This window comes from Tauraco erythrolophus, chromosome 9, assembly GCF_009769465.1.
Source record: "Tauraco erythrolophus isolate bTauEry1 chromosome 9, bTauEry1.pri, whole genome shotgun sequence".
Taxonomy (NCBI): domain Eukaryota; kingdom Metazoa; phylum Chordata; class Aves; order Musophagiformes; family Musophagidae; genus Tauraco; species Tauraco erythrolophus.
Window position 1 is genome coordinate 15,846,346 of NC_141473.1, and position 6,927 is coordinate 15,853,272.

Sequence of the window (6,927 nt, forward strand, 5' to 3'; positions counted from 1 at the left end):
GCTGGTCACGGATCTTTTCCTTAGCAGACACGAGGGCTGGGCATCCTGCCAGGATTCACAGCCTTTGAGCCTTTCTCTACTTGGGAAAAATGCTTCCCCTAAATGTTCCTCCAGGCATTGGGAGCCGGGGGTCTGCAGGACGCCGGGGTGGGAGCAGCCCACTGCCAGCTGCTGCCGCCTTTGCTGCAGGATCGAGACGGGTCCCTGCCTACCCGGACAGACCCAGGCAGGGACTCTGCTGCAGGTGCGCTGGGCACAGAGATGCCGCAGTAAACACGTCTGGCCAGGGACGGGCACGGCAGCAAAGTCACACCGGAGGGCAGAGAACATCCTTTGCGGCACGTCTCACCAGGACGTGCGGCAGATGCAGAAAGGCTGGGCCAGGCTGGAGAAAATCACCTGAGCGGCGTCCAAGGCTTTAATCAACGTGGTCGTGCCCTGTGCGGCCCCGCTCCTGCTGGCCACTTCTGCCGTGCAAGTCATCAGCAGGTCTGGGGTGGGCAGAGGCGTCAGGCAGGGCTGATGGTCCGTGCTGCTGCTGACAGTGCCAGGTTGTTTCCAGAGGATAGGAAGAGCTAAACACCACACAGCCCTTCGCTCACTCTCCCTTACAGTAGTCAGGCAGACAGCTGTTTAATTTTCTCCCTCTCCAAGGCAGTTATACCAAAAGCCCACTGGTACCCTTTCAGGTCCTTGAAATACCCTCATCCTATGCCAAGGATGCACGGAGCCTCTGGCCAGTCCCAACAAGGTGCTTTTGCCACTCATTCCCAGTTTGGCTCACTTTGGCCTCTGATGGCTATTGGGATCGTCCTGTCACTCCAGAATACTGATGGGTTCTGCCTCTTTATGGCTTGACGGCATTAGAGTACCCTGTGCACTGGTGCCCACCAGAGCCTTATGCCCCTGTGGGTCCAACATGCCAGGCCATAGATCCGCACAGTCCAATGAACTCAGTTGTCCCTTTCCTCCACCTGGCTGGAGGCAGGTCCCTCTAGGCCTGGTCATAGTGTTCCTTACTCACTTCTTGTAAATAGAAATCAGAAGTTCCTTTATCAAGATCAGAAGTACAACCAGCCCTTCTACTCTGTCCAGGGAACGGCCCACTGGAAGCTGGAGCAGCAATTTTCCTGAAAGAACTCCCTTTTACGATTGTTTTTCCTTGCAACTCATGTACCCATGCCTCCAGGGTCGAGGCAGACTTTCCATCCCACTTCCTCATGTCCTCTCCGTGGTCACGCAGGTAAAACCATGAGGTAGCCCATGAGGTGCACCTTCTACATCCTCTCTCTTGAGCAGGGGAACGCTTCCTCCTGATAGCTGAGATACTGCTCTGTGCAGGTGGGAGGTAGGACATATCCTCTTGGAATTGCTGGAACTCCTGGGACAGTTTCTCCACTGCCGAGACGAGGGAGGAAGAGAAACTTCCTTCGTATTGCCAGAGTTGGCCAGCAGATTCATTCACTGTTGGTTCCTCTCTGTCTTTCCAGGTCAGTACTGCCAATGAGCTGGCACACGACGACGGTGTGCTCCATACAAACTTCTGCCATGTGAGTCGCGTGCACTTGACTTTATTTAGATCTTTGGATAACTGCTCCTTGTCCAGGTCATCATAAATCACCTCCAGCACGGCTGATTCCCTCAGGTACTGGTTACCACTCTCCATGGAGGTCCACTTGCCTGGGTGACACATAACATCTTCCTTGGAGGGATAACTTTCCTTCACGCCTGTGAAGTCGCCTCCAGAGGCTGAGGGCTTGTGCCTTTTTTCCACTCTTTTTGTCAATACCGCCTTCTCTAGAAAGGGATTCCAGCTGCTTGGCTTCCCTGCCCTCTAATTCCAGGCTACTGGCCCCGTTATCCCAGCATCGGAGCAGCCAGGTGACAATGTGCTCACCTGGACAAGGGCTGAAATCTTTTTGTGTATGTTGCAGCTCACTCAGGGACAGAGATCAGGTGGTTACCACCTCGTTTACGAGTTCTGCCTCTTCCTCCTCCTGTTCTCCTAACTGCCCTGCTTCAGAGTAGCCTGCCTCGTCTGCTTCTTCCTCCTTCCCCTTCTTAGTAGGTGTTTCTTCCCTTACTAAACGAGCTGACTTTGGCATCCAAAATGACGGCAACGCTGAATACAAATACCAGATTAGTCTCATGACCAGTAATTTTATCACATCACAAACCAGTGTTACACAGTACAGCAAAATGATAACCTTAAATTCAGCCCCCAGAGACGATAAACAGCACAACAGGGAACACACACAGCACGTAAGGTGTGATGTAACACGACTCTGGGAACAAGCACAACAACTCTGAGAGCAAATACATCAACGTTGTGACCAGCAACTATTAAACTAATGTAATGAACACTTATAGCAAATTTGGTTTACCATGCTCTGGTCAGATCTGTCATAGTCTCAACCCTTTGTGCCCCATGTTGGGCACCAAAAAGGGCTGTCGTGGTTTAACCTGGCAGGCAGCTGAACACCACCCAGCCGCTTGCTCACTCCCCCCGCAGTAGGATGGGGGAGAACATCAGAAAAAAGGTAAAACTTCGGAATTGAGATAAAGATAGTTTAATAGGACTGGAAAAGAAGGAAAAATAATAATAATAATAATTCTAAAAGAATATACAAAACAAGCACTGCACAATGCAGTTGCTCACCACCAGCTTACTGACGCCCAGCCAGTCCCCAAGCAGTGGCCACCGCCCCACAGTCAACTCCCCCTCGCAATGTTATTGTTCAGCACGACATCATATGGTACAGAATATCCCTTTGGCCAGTTGGGTCAGCTATCTCAGCTGTGCTCCCTCCCAGCTCCTTGCGCACCCCCAGCCTCCTCACTGGTGGAGCGGTGTGAGAAGCTGAAAAGTCCTTGACTTAGTGTGAGCGCTGCCCAGCAACAACTCAAACATCAGTGTGTTGTCAACATTATTCTCATCCTAGATCCAAACCACATCACTATACCAGCTACTAGGAAGAAAATTAACTCTATCCCAGCCGAAATCAGGACAGAGCCCAGATTCCAGTTACAAGAGGTAACTGGGAGGAAGGATCATGCCCTACCTGGCCGAGAAGTGGCACAGGCTCCACAGCAAACAGGGCACAGCTCACGGTGCAGCCCGTACCCTGATGCCTACGGCCAGGGAAGTGCAAGGACAGGCAGGTGGCTGGGTCCAGCCTACTGGGATGGGCAGGGGTCCTGTGAAAGCAGGTCCCCCAGCTCATCTCTGGGAGAGCAGCAGAAAGCCACGGGGGAAACGGGGCCACATAAACCAGCCCCAGGGCTTGGCTCAGCCAGCAGCGGGGTGGGATGGGGGATGGCAAGCAGGGGGGCAGGTGGGAGACACAAGGAGGGAGATGAGCTGGGGGCGCGAGGGCTGCTGCACCCCAATGTGCACCCCGAGCTGTCTCTCAGAGGCAGGGTGCCCTCAGCACCACCCATCCACCCTCGCTGTGATGGAAGTCACCCATTCGCATCAGCCTGGGCGTGAGGCGCGTTCCCTAAGTGGCCCATCCGTCACACTGTCAGCGGCAGCAACACTTCGATAAGGACATCTCCATGGGATTAACACTGCTCCCTGAGCAGCGGAGCCGCAGCCGGGAATGGCTCTGAGCTGGGGCGAGAGGTGACCGGGCCATGCTGTCCAGGGAGCTTGTTTGTTCCCAGGTCAGCGAGTGGCCAACGCAGCCTTGTCAGGAGTAACTGGAGAATGGGACAAGTCTGGGGATGTTCCAGTATTGCTCGGATGCTTGGATGCAGAACCCTGCTGCAGGCAGAGCTGTGCCAGGCTGCCATGAGCCACGTTCAGACCCAGGCTGGACTGAGCTGAGCCCAGCCACAACCGTCCCTGTTCCTCTCCAGGACACTCATCCCTTTGGCTCATCCATGCCTCCAGCTCCCCCACTGGGACCCCTGCTCGGAGGGCAGCAGCCTGCTCTCAGCTGCTTCTGGGAGCCTGTGTTCCCCCCGGAGCCCTGCTGAAAATCCCAGGCTAAGGGATCCCACAAAGCCTAAGATGATCCCAAACTGTTCCCATCCACACAAGCAAGAAAAGCCTGGAAAGGAGACACTCTGGAAAGGTCCGCACCCCACCACCATGAAGCCAGGCTGGGGTAAAGGGGTGCAGGGGGCTCTTCCCCAGGCACAAGCCCTGCAAGCCCTCTGCAAACAGCCCACTGCGGCTGCTATGGGGGGACAGGGAGAGGGAAAGACGTAATTTAACACTTCATTAGGCAAACACAAGGCATCGATCCGCCCTTCCAGCCTGCGCGTTGTCTAATTGCATATCTCCATTCTTACTAATTCTATCGGAAAAGCAGAGAGCAGGACGTGGGAGTCTGATCCTATCTTTCGGAAATTTCAAACAGAGATGTAATTGCCAAGCGCTCTAAATCATGGTGCTTTATCCACTGTTAACAGTATTTTAAAGCCACGGTCATCAATAGCAGTCCTCGGGATGTGCTCTCAGCAGATGCCGTTAATCTTATTTTGGCTGCAGTCGCCTGGTGCCTCTGGGCTCAGATTTACACTTGGCAGCGAGGGACAGCTCTGCTCCGCGGGCAGAGAGGGCTCGCAGGCAGCTCCTGAGCTGGGACACGGGAAGCAGCACCCAGCGGCTGGTTCCAGGAGCAGAGGGCAGAAACAGGAGCTTCCTAAGCCAGCTTCACTCCTTGCAAAACTGCCAGCAAACAGCGGCCTTAGAGATGAGCAGTTTGGCACCGGGGGCTATTCCCCTCCCAGGGCCCACTCAGCCCCCAGCCCGGAGAAGGGATGCTCATGGCCATGTAAGCAGCTGGAGGGGGGCTCCAGGCAGGGCAGATGGCCTCAAACCACAATATTGACTACATCCAAAGAGGAAACGGATCTGGATGGCACGAGACCTAGATAAGCCCCTTGGTCTCTGCAGGCCTGGAGTCCTGAGGACCAGGGGAGCAGCTACAGCAGACCAGCAGGTCCTGGGAAGGGACACCCAGGACACGCACAGGGGAGGACTGCAGCCATCTCTGCAAACCCACTCTGCAGTGACACACGGGTACGTGGGAGCTGCTGGGAGATTCAGCTCTGAAATCTGGGGGGGAATTTCAGCTGCTGGAAACCTTGCAAAGCTAGTGGAGGAACAGATGCTTGCAAGCTGCTGGGAGAGCCTGGCGAACAGGAACGCTGCGGGAGAAAGGGAACCTCCTTTGTCGATTGCAAATGAGCAGGTGGGAGAAATCTGGGTGCGCAGGAGGGAGAAAGGACTTCGCATCACGCTTTGCATCCTCGAAAGCCAGTCACCTGTCTCTGCCCACGCCTCCGGCAGGGAGGGAACTCCCCAGCACGGCCCCACTGCTGGGTGGGCTGGGGGAGCTCTGTGCCCACCCTGAATGTTGCTCTGCCACTTCTGCATAACAGGTGCAGTCTGTGTGAAGAAAAGCCCTTGTTTTAGAGAGCAGAGACTGGACTGGAGCATTCCCGGACTCAGGAGGCACCCAGAGTCTCACGCGCCCTCCCGGTGTCATAAAGCATCTCCTAAGTGTTTGTGTGCTCAGTGCCTGTGGGCTCAGCTTTTATGTGAAGAGGAACTAGACACTATTTCCAACCTTCTCTTACACCATGCTGGATGCCACACCAGGGGGCCCTTTCAGCAGCTCAGGTCAGCTGTGAACACGGCCGTGCACCTCTGCCATGAGCAAGTCCATGCTGTGGGCATGCATCCTCCTGCTCTCCCAGCTCACCTCTGCAGGAGGGGATGTCCGCACCACGATCGTAGTCTCGGCACGCTGCTCTCCGTTGCCCGTCCCATCTCGTTGTTCTGGCAATGGTCACAGCAGACAGACTGAGCTTGGAGCTGCTGAGCAGGGCACAGCCATGGCTGCTGCAGCCACCGGTCATTAGAGCATCCTCACCCCTGTACGCCACTGGGAGGGCCCTGGTTGAACCCCGGAGCAGAGGGGCTCCAGCTAATTAGTCACTAATTGCTTCAGAGAGGAAATGACAAAACCCAACCTTTGCGTGCCTCCAGCAGAATGACCTGTGGGCCCTGGGACACAGCCAGGCTGCACATCACCCAGAAATGGTTGAAGGTTCTTCTGTCAAAGCAGAGCTGGAGAACCAGCCCAGGCCAGTGGGTGTCCATCTCCCCGTAGCCTCCCCAGCGTCTTTGTGTCCCCACGGGACTCCCAGGAGCTCCCAGTCTCTGGCAGCAGCCTGGCAAGGCTCTGAGCTGCGCTGCAGCGAGCGGCAAGCCCGGCTCATTTAATCTATTCAATTGGATTCAATTTCCAGCCACATGATTCAATTAGCCCTGGAGGGACGGCACGGGAGAGCAGAGGCCGCGGAGCGTGGCCTGGCCCGTGCTCCAGCAGCCGACAAGCTGGGAGAGGGGAGCGCAGCGTGGAGCTGCGGCGGCTGCTCCGGCAGCCACCGGGACCCTGTGCTTGTCCCAGCCCTCTGGGACGTGTTGAGATGATGGGGGCTCCAGGGGAGCCCTGTGCTGGCAAGGAGAGGCAGGGGCTTGCCTGTGCATGAGCCGCGGGTCCTGAGTAACGTGTGGGCAGCTGCAGGGCAGAGGCTGGGGGGAGCCCTGTCCCAAGCATCCCCCTTTGCAGTCGGTCACAACCCCGAGAGGCGACAGCCGCCCTGGGTCAGATCTGAGCTCTGCACCGGCCAAGGGTGGCTAAAGGTGCTTAAAAAGACAACAGGATCAAGGCAAGCATCCAACGATGCTCCCCCAAGGGTGCTGCCTGTCCCATTTATTTGGGGTCACCTATGTGCTCGTCCAGTGTCCCCCCGAGCTCACCAACACCATCCTGCAGTGGGAAGAACCAGGGCTCTGACCAGCACGAAGGATGCCCAGCAGCCTCGGGGAAGGCTGGGTCCCATAGGCCTTGCAACAGCCTTCCTCCAGCCTCCTGGCCCAGACTTTCATTCATGAGTTACTCTTAA